Source organism: Nicotiana tabacum, chromosome 1, assembly GCF_000715075.1.
Source record: "Nicotiana tabacum cultivar K326 chromosome 1, ASM71507v2, whole genome shotgun sequence".
Lineage (NCBI taxonomy): Eukaryota > Viridiplantae > Streptophyta > Magnoliopsida > Solanales > Solanaceae > Nicotiana > Nicotiana tabacum.
Window position 1 is genome coordinate 151,419,316 of NC_134080.1, and position 20,102 is coordinate 151,439,417.

Genomic DNA, 20,102 nt, shown 5'->3' on the forward strand with positions numbered 1-20,102 from the left:
CTATTGATTTTAGAGAGAGTTGAGAGCATATTGAGAGAGAGAAACAGAGAGAAGGAGCTAGCTTCATAATCACCTATCTCTTGCTCAAGTCTTCAAGAATCAAAGAACCCAATCACATGTTCTTCATCTAGGAGGTAAGGTTCTATACATTAGACTTTAATTTCGAGTTTGGGGTATAAGATGGGTTATTGAGGTATGATTATTGGGTGTAATAGTATTATGTAAACATGCATGTACAAATTAGGTTTGTGAGAAGATTGTTGAATACGAATAATTAAAGATTAGGTTGGGTAATGAAAGAAATCTTATAAAAGAGCCTCGAAATCAAGATGCACAACTAGTGTTAGATAAAATGCTCAAACGAGTCGAAACCATGAATATCTTCCTAATTTGTGTTCAATTTTGTTATGTCTCGAAGTAGATTGGAATTGCTAGAATTTCTAGAACGTTGTAGTAACTTAAGGAAAAACTCTTCGAGGTATGTATGGCTAAAACCCCCTCTTCTTAGAAATTGAGCTCCGTTGGTGTTTGTGCAAATGTTGTAAGACTAAAATTGGATTGATGTATTGATTGTTATTTCACATGAATTGGTTTTGCAATTAGGTATACGTGAAAAGTGAGCCTCAATGTGATCAATGTGATATCCTTGATAATTTAAAGATGTGTGAAGAATATGAATCATGTGTTGAAATGCTTAGACTTCAAATCAAGATTAAAAACTGAGATTGTTATGCCAACTATGTGAAATCCTTTAGGTATAAAGATGTTAGGAATAAATCAAATGAATTTGGGAAATAGAGTGTGGCCAACGTGCCGAGAACTTGAGTTATAATTGTGCCTGGTGATACCTATGACATGAGAAAATATGAAACGGATTATGAAATGAGCCTTGACTCTACTTTCCATAAACGACTTCAATAATAAAGTGCCCTAAAGGCTTTGTACACAATTTATGCCCAAAAGTGGCCGTTCGAGATAATGTTTTGCCTTATAAGTACATCTAATGTGATCTGAGTTGTTACATAATTCGATGTTGAAATTGTATATTTTCGTGATTGGAAAAGAGTAATCCAAGAATAATGGGTGTAATTGCTTGTTTATGCCTTTGATGTGTGTTTCTATTGTGGTTTGACGTGTCCCCTCTTTTTTGGAAGAGTCCTTTTTGTTTAAAGCTCCATTGCTAATGAACTTGAGGTGTATGATTTCTGAAATATTGTATATGCCCATGATTCATGATTCCTCTCATGTGTACTTGACATCTTGGATTGAATGACTTGTTGTTGAAATTGATATTGATGTGAAATGTAGGGGGAAAATAGCTCGAATTTTGAAATATGGCCTAGTGCCAAGCATGATGTGATAATTGTGGCTCCAAGTGCCGATGAACTAATATATGTGAAACGAAAATTTAAGTGAGATGATTAATGGAAAAGTGTAACGTCTTGGTAAGACGACTTAGCCGATCAGGCCGTGATCGGATGCCATGCTACACACATGGTGATATTGTGCTGATATTGAAATCGTAAAGTGAGAATGAAACAGTGATTGAGGTAACGTCTTGGTAAGACGGCTTAGCCGATCGGGCCGTGATCAGATGCCATGCTACACACATAGTGGTAATGTGTTGATATTGAACCCGGAAAGTGGCGATGAAATAGTGATTGAGGTAACGTCTCAAATGAGGCGGCTTAGCTGATCGGGCCGTGATCGGACTCCATGCAATAAAGCGGTGGTATTGTGAATGATGATGAAAAGTTTTGAAATGTCCCAACCTAGAGGTATGTAAATTATGTGAAAGCTATGTGATTCCTTTTAATTGATGACGTGGTGATTGTTTAAAGCTTTTGTTGAATACTTATGATTTCTATGTTCTTGTATGATAGTTCTTTCTATTGAGATGGTGTTTATGATTCCTTTGTTCTTGTATGAAAGTTCTTTCTATTGATATGGTGTTTAGTTATACATACTAGTGCTATTCGACGGCACTAACGTCCCTTTTGTCGGGGGCACTACATCTTTAAATGGACGTAGGTGGTTCCATAGCAGACAATGTTGGTCGCAGCTAGTGACGCATCTTTCTTTCAGCTAACTTGGTGAGCCCCACTTCATTTCGGGGTCTTGTATCGTTGTTTATCATGTACTTTGTATTTTGAGGTATAGCCGGAGTCTTGTTGCCGGCATTTTCATATTACTCTTCAGTTGTATTTAGAGGCTCCATAGACAGGTTGTGGGTAGTGTCTGTAGACATGTGATTTTTGACCCTCCTCAAAATTTTACTCATTTTAGCTTTTAAATATTTAGTTTAGGCCTAATATCGCTATTTTACCTAGTTTTAACTATTTTACTTTATTTTAAGAACAAAAATTGAAAATTACAAAAATAGTTCCATATTTCTCTACTTAATTCACGTATTAGATATTTTTAGAAGGATATACTACTTTTAACCTATTTTTGTTCTAATATAATCCTTGAAAATATCAAAAATAGTTTCAACTTCAATTTTAATTTTTATTTGAATATTAATAGTTTATTAAAATCAATTAGTAAGAGTAATTTTATATCTTTTATAAGTATTCATATTACTTTTAAAAAAACAAATTGAATTTTCAGCTTTCTTAGCCCAATTTTTGTAGGAAACTAGAGCCCAATTTTGAAGCCCAAATCTTGTTAGCCCATACCCCATTTCCCTTAAAGAGATAAAAAAAAACCTAGACCTAGACATTTTTTTGGGAATCAGTCGTTACCCTCACAAAAACTCATACGAGACCCCAATTCGAGGATCTTCCCCAAGCCCCACCTTTCGATTTCTCACTCTCTTACCAGAGGAGACCACCAGCTGCACCAAACTCCTTCCCTTTAGCCACAGCCGAACAACTAGCCGCCACCCTCACCACCCAAAGATACACGCCCAGACGGACAGAGAACTAGAGTGAAAGGTGATCGAAATTTCAGTCCAAAATCGAGTGAATTCTTGGAATTATTTCAAAGTTTCAGGAGGAAAAGTACAACTAAAGAATATAATTTTTCTTTGTGAGTTAGTTGTGGGCTTGAATTTTAGAAAGGAAATTTACAAAATAAATAATACTGCTTCTTCTTTTTGATTTCAAATTGGGTTTCAAAAAAAAATTATATGAAATTTGGTTGAGCTGAGGGTGTTTCAAACTCGTTGTTGTTGATTGCCGTTCGAGTTTCTGGTCGGGTTTGCTATTTTCGTTCAAAGCTTCGATAATATCCACTGTTCTGGATTCATTGGTCGCTCAATTTTGCTCTATTTTGTTGCTGAAATTGCTGGAATTCCTACATATAAATACAAAGTAAGGTCCATCTCTCTCTCTCTCTCTCTCTCTCTCTTTAATCTCAATTTCAATATGCTACTGTGCTGCGTTTGATGCAAGATTAATAAATTTTTGGTTAATGTTCATTTACATCAACATGTCTAAAATAGATTTAGCACTTAAAAGGAAAGGAAAATTTGAGTTTAAACCTTAGAGAGCATTTGGCCTTTAAAGGCTTTAGTGCTTTTATGTCATTTTTTACTAGCTAGCAACCCGTTTTAGATTTGGACTTATTAGTTTTATCGAATTTGAGTTGAGATGAACATGAATTGACAAAGTATAAATACTGCTTGGGCGTGGGTTTAGAATTATGTCATATTTTACACTGTTACTTTATTATGGGTACGATATATGCATGTGTTAGACCATCTAACACTCGGGTAGTCAAACTTTAGGATTTTTCTTTTCTTTTCTTTCATATGAGATAAGAGGAGTTGATTATTATCTCCGGGGAATGCCCCGAGGACCTTGTAAATATATTTTTATCCGGGGTATGCCCCGTAGTATCATGTATTTAGAGGCTTTGATGAACGTCATGGAGAAGTCATAGCATATGTTAGTTTAGGATTTTTCTTTTCTTTTTTTCTTTTTATTTTCTCTTATTAGGTGGGGAACAACCTCGAGCCTCTTGTGTGTTTATTTTCTTTTGTTTATTGTTTTTACCGCAATTCGATATTCTAAAAGCTAACTAGATCGAGTATGCAACCGTACTAGTTACGGCATTTGGGGAGTGCCTAACACCTTCTCCCCGAGTCAAATGAACCCCCTTACCCGAATCTCTGGTATAGACTTAGTTTTGAAGTGCAAGTGTTGTAAAAGGGAAAATTATTTTTAGAAAAACGGTGACCTGACACACCGAAATCAAATGTCAGGTGGCGACTCTGAGTTATTTCCTTTTGAACACGAATTTTTGTTACTTTCGAATTGAAAAACTCTTTTGAGCTTTACTAATTCCTTTTATTAATTTAAGAGGGTTAAGTTAGTTGGTAAAAAATGGGTGTGACATCTCTGGCAACTCTGCTGGAGAGTTGAGGTTTTTATGTGTTTTGTTTGCTTTATTTGATTTTTATTTTTATGTCGTTTTATTATTTGCTAGTTGCTTATTTGTTTACAGTTTTTCCTTTATGTGTTACTGCTTTATAAATTGTCATCATTTGCATAACCCCGAGTCTTCTTTCTGCAACAAGTCTTCCGGAGTACGATTGAGCGTACACGGCCTTTTTGTGAGTCACCCGTGTCTTTAGGGGGGTGGCGTGGGAGCGTGGAGTGGGCAGACAACTAGAGCAGCCGCCGTCTACCACATGCCGCCCCGAATTGCCTTGTCTAGTGAACCCCAAACGTAGGTCAGCCTTTAGGTCATGCTTATTTGCATCATATAATTTAAACTTAGCAGGGTTCGGTCCCAGGCACCGTATCCTGTTGTAGGCGGCCTATCCAAATTTTGTCAAAAATGGGCCCGTGGCCCAAAAAGACATTCAATCATCCCTATGTGATACATGTTGCATCTTTGAGGGTAAAAAGGTCATTTGGCGGACCTGTGGTTGGGAAAGAAGGGTGAAAGATGAAGCGAGTAGGGCCTAGTTATATTTTTCTTGCACAACTTTTTCAAGAAAAAGACAAAAAAATGAGAAAATGAAAAATCCAAAAAGATTTTGCACTCTCGCATCATTTTTCAAAAAAAAAAAAAAAAGAGCAAATGAAAAATCCAAAAAGATTTTGCACTTTCCCATCATTTTTCAAAAGACAAAAAATGAGAAAATGAAAATCCAAAAAAAGATTTTGCACTTTTCCATCATTTTCCAAAAATAAAAAAAAAGAAAAAAAATATTTTACATCATTTTTCAAAAAGACAAAAAAAAAATATTTTTTCCAAATTAGTGTCATTTTCTAAGCTTTCTCCCATGTCCAATCTTCCCGAACTACGCATACCTGATGCTCGTCTTTCGGGGTGGGATACGTAGGCAACCCACGTAGTGTCCGGTTTTCCTAGTGTCTTAGTTTCTTGGCTTAACGGGGTCTTAGCCAAATCTTGCATGTCTAGCCACGTTTGGCCACATCGGTTGTTTTTGCAAAATTGGGATATTTTCGCAAAATGGCTTGTTAACCATGTATTAGATTCATGTGCCCATAGCAAGGTGTCCTCTCAGTTTTAAGGTCCATTCCTGTTGAATTTGCATGTCTAGCCACTATTGGCCATATCGGCCATTATTGCAAAATGGGGTCATTTTTGCAAAAGTGGTTCAATTACCCATGTCTTAGGATCTTAAGTCCACAACTAGGTGTCATATTACTTTAAGGTCCGTCCTTATCGAGTTTGCATCTTTAGCCACTTTTGGCCATATCAGCCGTTTTTGCAAAATGGGTCATTTGTGCAAATTAATTTTGGGCCATGATTATTGGGAGTTTGAATTCATATAAGCCTTAGTGAAGTATTTTTCCATGTCTTTGAGGTCATCTTATTTGAGTTTGCCCTAATAGCCACATTTTGGCTACGTAGGTCATTTTGCAAATAGCCCAATCGCGTCTTGCATATGTCTAATAGAAGGTGTTGTGGCGTCACATGTGTCTTGAGTCACTAACTCTATTTGATCTTATTTTTCCCATTCAGGTATGGAGTAATTTGCTAGAGTTTGAGCATGACAAATACCCTAGGACCATTCTAGTCAAGACCATTGCATGCACGAACTGCTTGAGGAATTTTTTTTATTTTTTAGTCTATGTTTTAAATTTTTAGTCTTGTACAGTAGTATCGAGTCTGTCAGTCTAGTAAAGATTGTCGAGTCTTTTGTTATAGTACTCCCTGTTTTGTATTTGAAAACCCAAAAAAAAAATTATAAATGAAAAATCCCAAAAAGATTTTTATTTCTTAGTTTATTTTGTCCATTACTTTTCTAGAACTACACTTGATCTGATTCATGAGGGATATGATACGTAGGCAACCTACATAGGGTTCGATCGAATCATTTTTCAAAAATAAAAAAAAACAAGAAGGAAAAAGAAAAGAAAAAAAAGAGATGAAATTGTGCATGTGAGAAATGAGAGGAAAAAAAAGAGGGATAATCAAAAAGAAAAGAGGGGGAAAGAAATGAAAAACCAAGCGGTGTTAGAAAGGAAAATGAAGAAGGAAAAGGGCTAGAAAAGTGAAATTGGGATGATGCCATATGACCTTCGTACCCTCGAAGTCATTCTAGAACCGTTAATTGTTGCTAGGGGCATTGCACGGAATTGATATTTCTATTTGATAAATGCTCTAACGCTGACATGTTGGCTTTGTTTTGCTCCTCTTTGTTACTTTCATTATTATTATAATAGAGGGTGGTTAGTTTGTGGCACTTTGGTGATTCGTCCATACAACACCAGAAAGCATAAGTTAGTCATGGCTAGCAAAGAAACAGACACTGAGGTTGTACACCCACCAAGGGAGATTGTAGAATCAGAATCAGAACTGAAAGAGGGGGTCCGAAGGTTGAAACAACAGATGACAGAAATGTATCAGTCTTGGGTCAGGGGGCATCCTCCACCTTCATTCCCCACTAACTGCACTGAAAACCCTGCAACTATCCCGCCACTATCACAAGCCTAGGTTCCCACTACTGTTGACCTTTCCCCTCAACATGCACCGGGCTTTATCCCTTACCACAATTACCCTGGCACTTCCCCCAAATTTTCCATGCTCTACCAGCCAAAACAACCTCATACCCTGCTCCGACATCTGCTCCTATTTTTGTAGCTCCTCCACCAGCTACTCTTCCTCGATCCTCTAGCAAGACCATGTTCAAAGTCCCCGATGCCCAAGGAAAGAGACCCAAGGAAAGTTTTAGGGAGTTTTGGTTCAGATGGAACGAACAAGTTACTCGGGTCAGTTCTCCGATTGATAGAAAAGATATTGCTGAGCCCTGCCAACGACATGATCTAGTGGGCATTCCTGCTAAACGCTTTCTGCCTTAATACTGATCCCATAAATATCCTTGTACTCCAGATAATCCTCATCAATGCTACTTTCCTCCAAAAAATCCCCAAAGTCATACCTCACCTCTCGAGTACTCTATCCACAATGCACCGCCATATGCTCCACACTCACAAAACCCACAACGGCTTGCACCGCCTCCACAGATGTCTTACCCACCTCTACAAGCATATCAACCCCCTACCCGAAAGAGGTTCCAACCAAGGCCAAAGTACAAAATGAGAAGGCAACAGCAAAGAGAAAAGTCGTCCACTCCAATCGGAGAATCCTACACAAGCTTGTTTGAAAAGTTAAAACAGTCTGGCCTGTTTGAGCCGCTCATCGGCTATACTCCAGACCCATATACAAAAGGTTTTGATCCTACTGTACGGTACATGTACCACTCTAATGTCCAAGGGCATAACATTGAAGATTGTCGTGATTTGAAAAAGGAGAGAGAAAGAATGATTCAAGAAGGAATAATTGTGGTCCAGGACAATGACACCCAGAACATTGCATAGAATACTTTACATGCACATGATGATGCACACTTTTTTGGGAAGATGCGTGGTGTAAGCACGTGATTTTTGCCCTATATGAGAATTACTCCCAAAAAATTCAAAAATAAAATGATTTTTCTTTGGTGTACAATTTTGTGATATTTTGAAGAATTATTTGTATTTGTCTGTGCGTGTTTATTCGCTAAATTAATAAAAAATACAAAAATATGTCGCATTTTGCATGTAGGATTTAATTCTACAATTGTTAGTAATTAAAATTGTTTTACAAAAATTAAAAATTACAAAAATAGGCATCGTTTGCATTTTTAGCATTTAATGTCCAAATATACAATTTTATGCTTAATTAATACTTAATTGTGCGTTAATTGTTATTGGGAGTTAATTTGCGCCTTTATAACTTAATTTAGTTCTTAATAATAGTTTAAGTATTTTTATAATTTAGTTTTAGAAAAATAAAAGAAGAAAAGAGAGCGAAAATATAAAGAAAGTCGGAATTGAGCCTCTTCTTCAATTTCAAGCTATAGGCCCAAAAAATGGCCCAATCTTCCCTACGACCCAGTCCATTTCGAACTGGGTCGACCCAGTCCATTAACCCAACACCCCTTCTTCATTTTTGTCCAACACAAAACAAAACCAAAAAAAAAATAATAAAAAAATAAAAAGTGAATTATCACTATTAATAGTTTTATTTTTTGTTTTTTATATATATATAAAAAAAATCCGAAAATATTTTATTTTATTTATTATTTTTATTTAAAAAAAATATATATATATATATATAGTAATTTCGGAAATGATTTTAAAAAAATAAAAAATAAAAAAATAAAAAAAAAGTAAAAGAATGTAGAAAATTTTTTTTAAAAAAAAAAGTAAAAAGTTTTAAAAAAATTTAAAAGTAAAAGAAGGTTGGAATTAAAAAATAAATATAAAGATATCTGAAAATTTAAAAAATTTAAAGTAATTGAAAGTAGCATTTTTAAAAGAAAAAGAAAAGATAGTGGTTTATTTTTTAAAGAAAAGTTAAATAAAGTGAGATTCTCTTTTAAAAAAAATAAAAAGTGGGATTTTAAATAAGATAAAGTAATTAAAGTTGGAATTTTAAAAATAAAAGTAAATAAAGGTGGGATTTCTTTTTCTAAAAAAATAAAAGCAATTTGTAAGTGGGATTTCTTTTAATTAAAAAAATAATAAAATAATAAAAAACAAATCTGAAAATTTCGAAAATTTTGCTATAAATAGAAGAGAAAATTTAGGAAGAAGGGTGGAAAAAAAGAGAGGAAAAACTAGATAGAGAGAAGAAAAAAAGAGGGGGCGGAGTGAGAAGTATACACCCGATATACATTCTGTATACACTGAATATACAGGGGCAGAATTCATTTTGGAGAGTTTTGAAGTTGAAAAAAAAAATAGTTACTGCTTCATTGCCTCGCTTAAGATCTGAAATAGTCAGAACCTTCCTGCCTTTTACTTCTTCACTATACTTGGAGTCGTTTATAGTCTCCTGGGTTTTCTGCTATTCCTAATGTACTGGTTTGCGATGTTGTTGAATCTGTTGTTGCTGTGTTATTACTGCTGCTGACTTCTCCTTCTTTTGTTCTTGTACTGCTGTTTCCAGGTACACATTTGTACAATCTCGGCTTGAAGCAAAAAAATGAAATATTAATCAGGCTTTGTTCCTGTTGAATTCCTCCTATTTAGATTTGTGGTTGAATATAATTTTTCTTTCTTCGTATAAAGATGTAGTTGAATGATTAATGAATAATGAGGTTGCATATGTATACTTTCTTCATCTAATAATGTTAGTTTAAATTACGGAGAATAATTAATCTGTTTTGATATTATGGTCAATCTCATGTTCTAGTATTATTGAATAACAGAATATAAAATGAAAGCAGTTTTTCTTTGTACAAACTCGATCGCAATTTTCCATTCGCATTAGCCGTAAACTAATAACTAATAAGTTACGTTTTTTAGCATGTAAATAATTAAGAGATTTTCTTTTAGTTTAGAGACGAACTTAATAGAAAATATAGTCATTGTAGGTTTATCCTGTAAAAATAAAAATGAGACGAGCCTCGCCAAATAAAACGTATAGATTGCGGGGCCCTCACAAAATGTATGGTTTAATTAGAATTCGGAAGGACCGTTTAGCGAATTTCACGGTCTTCCCCAAAATAATAACGCGATAGTCTCTTTAGGCGCGTGTTTAATATTTTACTTTCTTAAGCCTGGGTGTGCATTTCATGCGACCCGAGTCCAAATCCCAAAACATCAAATAAAACGTGTTCCGGATTGTGGGTGCATTTCATGTAACGCAGTCCAAAGACGTGTTTTAAGCGATGTTCATATTTCTTTTAAAAACAATAATAATAAAGCGGTTAAAAGATAAAATTTGCACATAAGTTCATATTTGTATAAAATCAGACAATCAAGCCGAATATAACAGTTGAGCGACCGTGCTAGAACCACGGAACTCGGGAATGCCTAACACCTTCTCCCGGGTTAACAGAATTCCTTATCCGGATTTCTGGTACGCAAACTGTAATATGGAGTCATTCTTTTCCTCGATTCGGGATTAAAATTGGTGACTTGGGACACCCTAAATCTCCCAAGTGGCGACTCTGAAATAAATAAACCAATCCCGTCTCGATTGTCCTTTAATTGGAAAAACTCCCCTGCACCCTCGCGGGCGCGGAAAAAGGAGGTGCGACAGCTCTGGCGACTCTGCTGGGGACTTGGCCCAGAACCACTGGTTCAGGGTTAGAAATTCGAGCTTAAAATAACTGTTATAGTTGGCTTTATTTATTATCTGATTTTTACATGTTTATGCTTAATATGCTAAATGATGCTTTTACCGCTTTAATATTATCTGAATTGTGTATAAAACTGCTACGAAACTCTTCTTCTTTCTAAGTCTTCTAAATTTATGGTGTACACGTGCGCGTGACCCACCTTTCTGTCAGAAGTCATACCAAATAAGACGAAGTTGGGACAAGTAACTAGGTCGGGCAGACTTTCGTGCTCCCGGTACGTTGCCCCCATTTCGGCTCAAGCTGTCCACTTGGGTAAGCCAGGGCTAGAACAATATGCCTCAGGTTTTTTTTTCACTTGGAATAACTCAGCTTCATGTCGGATCCCTAGTAGGAACGTTTGTTTGCATCACGTGCATTTGACTTTGGAGGCTCAACACAGGGGTTGGGCCTGTCTAGGACAGGTGTACCAAAAAATGAAAATGACCATCCTGATGCATCTTACTTGCTGCTATTTGCGCATTTATTTGATTCGGACTTTTGTGTTGACTGACTTTTGAATATCAGGAATAATATTTTGAAATTGAAAAAAAATAGTGGTTAGGGAATTGATTGTTTATTTTTGGAAAAAAAAACAATGCCCAAATAACTGTCAAAACTCTGCCGAAATTTTGAGAAAATGAAAAAAAAAATATTTTATTAGTTTGTTTTATTAAAAGCAAAGGAAAAATAGAAAGAAAAAAAAAGAGTCGTTGTTCTGTCTTGTTTTTAAAAAACAAATTAGAAAAAAAATAGTTTGTCTTGCCATAAAAAAAAATGAAAATGAAAAAAAGTCTTGTTTTAAAATGAGTTTTTATTTATTTATTTGTTTAGATACCAAAATAAAAATAAGAGTCGCGTCGAAAGTGGTTTTATTATTTGTTGCAAATATGTATATATATAAAAATCCAAAAAAGTTGTTCTTTATTTCCAAAAAATGTATATATATCTTTATTTGTTGCAAAAATATTTGTCGTGCCAAAAGTCTAGAAAAGTTTTTTTTAGACTCTCAATTTTCAAAACAAAAAAAAATCCAAATTTTTTTTTAAATAATATAAATATCTTTATTTTCCATGGTTGATAAAACAAAAATAATAAAAATGTTTTCTTTAAAAAAAAAATCCGAAAATATTTTCCCTCTTCTTTAAAAATTGAAAAGAAAATTCAAAATTCAAAAAATATTTTTTTTAGAAAGCGTTTCTTTTATTAAAGGTAAAATTCCAAAAAAAAAAAATATTTTCTTTCTTCTTAGAATAAGAAAAAAAATATCTTCCTTTTACTTTTGAAATTCTCAAAGTTCAAATCAAAAGAAAAGGAATTCTTAGAAATCTTTCTTTCAAAAAGAAAATCAATCAAAAATCCAAAAAAAATAATATAAAAATACTTCCTTTCTTCTTTTAAAGCAGTTCTTTTACAAAAAAAAAATCATCATAATTTAAAATCAGTTTATTTACTTTATTCATGACCGGCCCGAACTACGCGGGTTTGATTCTCACCGGATGTGAGATACGTAGGCAACCCTCATCGGGTCCAACCCCCATTTTTGCTAAAATAGCCAAAAACCAATAAATAAATAAAAAACATGTTAAAATTTTAATTTTTTTTCATAAATAAGTCGGGCAGTGTCCAGCCTCCACTTTTTGCTAAAACAAAATAGCCAAAAAAAAATATGTCAAATTTTAAGAGTCATAAAGAAGTCGGGTGACGTTGTTTTATCAAGACATAGCCGAATGTTTCCGAATGGGACGCCAGAAGGCCGACTTTGCATAAACAACCACCTTTTGGGTCATGTTTAGGATTTTGGTCTAGTTGACCCACACAGCCTTAAAAATCTTCGTCCCCGAGGCGCTGAAAGGTCGTGTTTGCAACACCAGGTTTTTATTGTAATTTAAAAAAAATAAAAATAAATAGTCGGCGGTCAGGTGAATACCGTTTGAATTTTGTCATAATAAGCCGAGCCATCTTCGGCCGCGTCTTAAACCGTTCTTGCCGAAATAGCCTCAGAGTATCTTTCAGTTGTCGAAAGGCTATTTTCGTAAAAGAACGGACAAGTGTGTAAAGTGTCATAAAATAATCCTCTCCGGCCTCAAAATTTGGACGGGGCCACATTTGCAAAAATAACCGTTTGGTTGCATTTGTCAAACGGAGAAAGGAAGCTGGCCGTTTGTTTTGGAGTTTGTAAAACTTTTGATTATAATATGTGGGTCGTTTGATTTTCTAGTTTGTAGGTCATTTTTAAACCTTTGAAACCCAATTTGAAAATTGAAAAAAAAATGATTAGTATTGCTTATCTTTTATTGGTCCGAACTACGCAAGGTCTGATTCATGCGGGGGCATGATACGTAGGCAATCTCTATAAGATTCGACCACCACAATAAAATATATATAATAAAATAAAATAAAATATAAGTGAATAAAATTTTCAAGAAAACTGGGACGACACAAGCAGTCGAGCAAATGCATAATAGAAAGGGGATATTTGTCTAGGAGCATTGCATCTCAACGTGTAATTATATATGTGTTAAATTCTCAAAACTAACAAGTTTGTTCATTTCCAGAATTCAAGCAGTTAGTTTCTCTAAAGAGTATATTGGCATATTATCATTATCACACGAGATCAAAAGGACGAATACCCGAAAGTATGTCTATCCCAGATGTTGACACAGGTATTGAGCTAGAGGAGATGGATGTCGGGAAAATGAAAGAAGAGATGTTTAAACTCAAACAGCAAATGGCTGAAATGTACCAGGCTTGGTCTACAGGGCAGTTACCCCTATCTTACCCAACTAACCCTGCTCCATCAATGACCCAAACTCAGGATAATATTACCACTGAATTATCCCCAAATTTCCCCATTTACCAACACTACCGAGGAACCACCTCTCAAACACCGCAGTCTCCACCTCCAAAACCAGTTTCATACTTTCCTCCACATGTGACTCCTGTTTTCGTAGCACCTCCCCCGGCTACATTCCACAAATCTCCTAGTGAGCCTACATTCCAGGCCTAGGACAACCAATATTACCCCCCGGATCCCACCCTCAAAGCCTCCGAAATCCATTCAACTGCTCCTTGTTTTGATATCCCAACCGAAATTGACAAGCCAGCCAAAAATGCTGAACAAGAAGAAATGTTCAGGAAGGTCAAAAGTCTAGAACAATCATTCCGAGACATGCAGGGATTAGGTGGGCAAGTCAGTGTAGCTTACAAGGATTTGTGCTTGTTCCCAAATGTACAATTACCAGTTGGTTTCAAGATGCCTAAATTTGACCTATACAATGAGCACGGCGACCCAGTAGCCCACTTAAGGGGTTTCTGTAGCAAGATGCGAGGAGCTGGGGGAAAGGATGAATTATTGATGGCTTACTTCAGTCAAAGTCTAAGCGGATCAGCTTTGCAGTGGTATACACGCCAGGACCATGGGAGATGGTACACCTGGGATGACCTGGCACAGGCATTCGCATACCATTTCCAATACAATCTGGAAATCATCCCAAATAGATTATCTTTGACAAAATTTGAGAAGAAACATAATGAAAGTTTCAGAGAGTATGGTTTTCGGTGGAGAGAACAGGCAGCAAGAGTGGATCCTCCTATGAAGGAGAGTGAAATGGTAGACTACTTCCTCCAAACCTTGGAACCAACTTACTATGCCCATTTGGTTTCAGCGGTAGGGAAATCATTCAATGAGGTAGTGAAGATGGGAGGTATGGTGGAAGAAGGCCTCAAGACAAATAAAATTATGAGCTATTCAGCAATTAAGGCAGCTACTCAAGCTATTCAAGGCAGGGTAGGAGAAATCGGAAGAAAGAAGAGAGAGGAAGCAGCGGTAGTTGGTTCAGGAATTTGGTCGGGACCCAGAGGTTCACCGCCTTACTATAATCAACAACGACCTCGCCAATCAACTTACCACCACAATTCATCCCAACACTACTATCACCTTACAGAGCCCCATTCTTCCATTAACCAAGCCCAAACATATACTCAGCCTCCGGTTCGCTCGCAATGGCGCGCACCGGCTCCCCAGAACACACATACACCGCTGCAAAACACCTATTCACCACCAAGAGCCTACAAGAACCCTCCAGGGGTAGGTTTCCGGGGAAATCAGGCTTTCAGAAATGAAAAAATACAAAGAACATTCACTGAGTTAGGGGAAACCTATACTGCCGTGTTCCACAAATTAAGGCAGTTAGGCTTGTTGAGTCCTGTTGAGCCCAGATTGCCAAATCCCTTTCCCAAAAATATGGACCACTCGGTAAGCTGTGAGTATTGTTCGGGGGCTCTCGGTCATGATACCGAGAAATGTTGGAAGTTGAAACATGCAGTACAAAATCTTATTGACACCAACAAGATTGAGGTTCAGACACCAGAGGCACCCAACATTAATCAGAACCCGTTGCCGGCACAACTTGAAACCCACATGATTGAGCTAATGCACGAAGGAGGGAAGCTAAAGAAACCCTCACAAACAGTGATGATGATCCGTGTCGGTTCAAAATAAATGTTAACCAGTGGGAAAACGGTGGTATAGTTGGAAAAGGTGGATAACAAGCCAGTTATGGTGTTGGGAAAAGGGTCCAATGAGGCAGATGTACAGTTTGTGGGGTTGAAAGCAAAAATCAACAATTGAATGGCTACTCCTCTTCCTATACGAAGGGAGTCTTGGTAGTGGGCTCTGATTTTCTTTTTTGTTGTCTGGATTATTCCAGGGTTGTAATCCAAATCTTTCTTGTGCTCGCCAAAGTGTGAAACCTTGCTATCCCGTATTTTAATAAAGTGAAAGTTTTTTTCCCTCATTCCTTATTTTGTTTTAATTTTTCTTCTTATTTTTGTCTTCTGAACAGTTCTCTTTCTACTGATTCTAATGACATGGCATGCACGACGGATCTTCAACCTAGTCTAAAAAAAGAAATCAATCAATCTAATTTCGAACTTATAGTACAAGATTGTGATGATAAGTCGGAATACGATGAGGACTAAGCCTTCAGAAAAATTAACAGAGAGTTGAGCCAAGTTAAAAAAAAAAAAAAAAAAAGAGCCCAACTCAAATGACACGGAAGCCGTCAATCTAGGGGATGCGGATGACATCAGGGAAGCTAAGATAAGCATCCACATGGAACCAAACATCAGGGAAGAACTAATCAAAGCACTTACTGAATTCAAAACATTTTGCATGGTCATACGACGACATGCCGGGCTTAAGCACCAATCTAGTGGTTCAAAAATTGCCCACTGACCCGGCATTACCCCCCGTCCAGCAAAATTCAGGAAGATCAAAACCAACGTGAGTGGGAAGATTAAGGAAGAAGTGACCAAACAGCTGAATACTAAGGTTATTCAGGCCGCTCGATATCTTGATTGGTGGGCTAATGTGGTGCCAAAAAAAAAAAACGGAAAATCCGAGGTATGTGTTGATCATCGCAATCTAAACAGAGCAAGCCCGATGCTTTATGATCCACAGATATCGAAGGGAAATGCGTCGACATGGCTATCAATTCTGACGCAGTTAAGAGATATTATGATTTCTGGTAATTGTAATTGTTGTTTGTTTGTACTTAGCATTTATCAGAGAATGAAATGACGGAGGCAATTCTTTCTTCTATCCAAACACTTTGACCTTTGCTTCCCCTTTTGAGCCTTATTTACTCTTTCATACCCCTCTTTTGGAATCTGTAATGAAAACGAAAAAAGTAATGATAATAAGAACAAAAGAAAAGTCAAGAAAAAAAAAACAAAGGAATGGGAACTACGTTTGACCTGATTCCTCAAAGAAGGATACGTAGGCGCCTCACGGCTCGGTCATAGTGTAACATAGTGTGCATAAGGTAACATATTGTGACAAAATAAAAATCCCCAAGCAAGAAAAACTGGGGCAGAAGTTGGTGCTTGTAATTTTGGCAAGAAAGTTTGATTCCAAGAGTTGTACTATTTTACCCCTAAAAATTATTTTTGAACTTTTGATACCCCCTTCTCCTTTCAGCCATACATAAAAATCCCTATTGATGTCCAAAAAAGACCTCCCGATCAGTATCTGAGAAGTGCTAAGTCAATGCAAATGGAAGTCGGGAATAACACTCTGATCCCCAGCAAAGAAGAAGATCATAAGCTGGAACTGAATTGATAGCCGAAAGAATCCCCAACAGAGAGAGTCATATCGGCAACACTCCAATTTCCAGCGGAAAAATAAAATAAAATGAGAGAGTCTTATCGGTGAAAACCTTCACAGGCACCATAAGGCGACAGGAGTTGAGAGAAATGAGAGAGTCTTATTAGTGAAAACCCCTCGAAGGGCACTATGAGGCGACAAAACAAGATTGGCGGGAAGGATCCGCAAAGAGTTGAGTGCCTGTTTATCCCCAGCAACATGAGGCCGTCTGGAAGGTTGATTGATACAAATAGACTAGGTTGATTAATCCGGAATGCGCGACATGATCGTTGGAATCGGTTATATCATTCAGAAAAGTTCTTTTCTTTCCTTTTCCCTAGCATTTGTTCAGAAAGACTTCTTCTTTTTTCTATTTTTTGAAATCATCACTTTTTCATTTCTTGGTTTAAAAGACTTACCTTCCCAGCAGTTTGTTTTTTTAAAAGGATTTTCAGAGCTTACTACCAGTTGCCAAAATGATGCAAAGCAAAATGCGAATAGGACACGCCAAAGATAAGGCGATAAAGAGAAAAGAAGTTGGTCGCAAGACCAAATGATGAAAGGGGCCTAGATCCCAATAGGACCAAATTTCCAGGGGAAGTTGGAGAAAAACAGGAAAACAACAGTTGAGAAAATTGTGGACCTAATTCCAAGAGGGCCCCCGACAGATCATCGAGATGTAGGAGCATCCCCAACAGATTTTCGACCAAGTTCCAAGAGGGTCGGACAACATAGAGTGGGGAAGGGAGAAAGGGAAAAAACCATCCCAGTAGGAGTATCATAACCAACCACCGGGTTTTTAAACTAACAAATTTTGTTTGGTTTGAAACAGGTAAATGGAATGGCAGTGAAGACCATAAGGGAAAATGCAAACTGGGGCAGAAAATTTTCTTTTCAGTTAGAAAATTTTCTGGAAATCAGGTACCCATTTGGGGAAGAATAAAGATAGCACCAAGGAAGTGGTCTTTGAACCAGGGTTTCCCCCAACATAATAAGCTTCCAATGGAGGAAGTTGATCCCCAGCAGACAAAACAAAGAGATGACATTTGTGCTCAGAAAATCAAAGAGCCATTATCCTCCCCAGCAGCTTCCAGAAGAATGAAGCATCGATTTGAAGGGATAAAATTCCCCAGCAGCATTATCCTCAACAACGTTATCCCAAAAAGATAACACTTTTATCCCCAGCAGTGTTAAGAAAGAAAAAAAAAAGAAAAAAAAAATTGAATTTAAAGGAAGGAAAGAAAGGAGACTCCCCAAGTGGTATTATCCCCAGCAATCAGGCATCCACCTGGAGAACAAGGATGAGTAGTTGAAGTATTAGTAATCAGGCATCCACCTGGAGAACAAGGAAGAGCAATGAAATATCAGAAATCAGGCGTCCACCTGGAGAACAAGGAAGAGCAATGAAAGAAACAACAATCAGGCATCCACCTGGAGAACAAGGATGAGTAGTTGAAGTATTAGTAATCAGGCATCCACCTGGAGAACAAGGAAGAGCAATGAAATATCAGAAATCAGGCGTCCACCTGGAGAACAAGGAAGAGCAATGAAAGAAACAGTAATCAGGCATCCACCTGGAGAACAAGGATGAGTAGTTGAAGTATTAGTAATCAGGCATCCACCTGGAGAACAAGGAAGAGCAATGAAATATCAGAAATCAGGCGTCCACCTGGAGAACAAGGAAGAGCAATGAAAGAAACAACAATCAGGCGTCCACCTGGAGAACAAGGATGAAGAAAAGAAATAGCAATCATCTGGAGAACAAGGATGAAGAATTGAATTAGCAGTCAGGCATCCACGTGGAGAACAAGGAAGAACAGTTGAAATATCAGAAGTCAGGCGTCCAGCTGGAGAACAAGGAAAAGCATCAAAACTGGGGCAGAAGATTTTCTGCCATGGTCGAAAATTTTCTCAGAAGAAAAAGGAAATCAATTCAAGTTTTAAGAGATAGCAAGACAACAAGATTTGGAGAAAAACAGTCGGAGGTAAGACAATTCCAAGATGTTGAAAATGGGATCATCCGCCCTCGAATAGGATATTTTGGGATCATCCGCCCTCGAATAGGATATTATGGGTTCATCCGCCCTCGAATAGGATATTTTGGGTTCATCCGCCCTCGAATAGGATATTTTGGGTTCATCCGCCCTCGAATAGGATATTTTGGGTTCATCCGCCCTCGAATAGGATATTTTGGGTTCATCCGCCCTCGAATAGGATATTTGGGTTCATCCGCCCTTGAATAGGATATTTTGGGTTCATCCGCCCTCGAATAGGATATTTTGGGTTCATCCGCCCTCGAATAGGATATTTTGGGTTCATCCGCCCTCGAATAGGATATTTTGGGTTCATCCGCCCTCGAATAGGATATTTGGGTTCATCCGCCCTCGAATAGGATATTTGGGTTCATCCGCCCTCGAATAGGATATTTGGGTTCATCCGCCCTCGAATAGGATATTCTGGGTTCATCCGCCCTCGAATAGGATATTCTGGGTTCATCCGCCCTCGAATAGGATATTCTGGGTTCATCCGCCCTCGAATAGGATATTTTGGGTTCATCCGCCCTCGAATAGGATATTTTGGGTTCATCCGCCCTCGAATAGGATATTTTGGGTTCATCCGCCCTCGAATAGGATATTTTGGGTTCATCCGCCCTCGAATAGGATATTTGGGTTCATCCGCCCTTGAATAGGATATTTTGGGTTCATCCGCCCTCGAATAGGATATTTTGGGTTCATCCGCCCTCGAATAGGATATTTTGGGTTCATCCGCCCTCGAATAGGATATTTTGGGTTCATCCGCCCTCGAATAGGATATTTGGGTTCATCCGCCCTCGAATAGGATATTTGGGTTCATCCGCCCTCGAATAGGATATTTGGGTTCATCCGCCCTCGAATAGGATATTTTGGGTTCATCCGCCCTCGAATAGGATATTTTGGGTTCATCCGCCCTCGAATAGGATATTTGGGTTCATCCGCCCTCGAATAGGATATTTGGGTTCATCCGCCCTCGAATAGGATATTTTGGGTTCATCCGCCCTCGAACAGGATATTTTGGGTTCATCCGCCCTCGAACAGGATATTTTGGGTTCATCCGCCCTCGAATAGGATATTTTGGGTTCATCCGCCCTCGAATAGGATATTTTGGGTTCATCCGCCCTCGAATAGGATATTTTGGGTTCATCCGCCCTCGAATAGGATATTTTGGGTTCATCCGCCCTCGAATAGGATATTTGGGTTCATCCGCCCTTGAATAGGATATTTTGGGTTCATCCGCCCTCGAATAGGATATTTTGGGTTCATCCGCCCTCGAATAGGATATTTTGGGTTCATCCGCCCTCGAATAGGATATTTTGGGTTCATCCGC

At 37.6% G+C, this 20,102-nt stretch overlaps 2 long non-coding RNA genes across 2 annotated transcripts; one reads left to right on the plus strand and one right to left on the minus strand.

Moving 5' to 3' along the window:
- Nucleotides 1-2,726: 2,726 nt before the first annotated feature.
- On the plus strand, nucleotides 2,727-6,197 carry LOC142181236 (uncharacterized). Its single transcript, XR_012709798.1, has 2 exons — nucleotides 2,727-3,314; nucleotides 5,944-6,197. It is a non-coding gene; the product is annotated as an uncharacterized LOC142181236 (long non-coding RNA).
- On the minus strand, nucleotides 2,789-5,944 carry LOC142181238 (uncharacterized). Its single transcript, XR_012709819.1, has 2 exons — nucleotides 5,058-5,944; nucleotides 2,789-4,935 (listed from the first exon to the last, which is right to left on the minus strand). It is a non-coding gene; the product is annotated as an uncharacterized LOC142181238 (long non-coding RNA).
- Nucleotides 6,198-20,102: the final 13,905 nt, after the last annotated feature.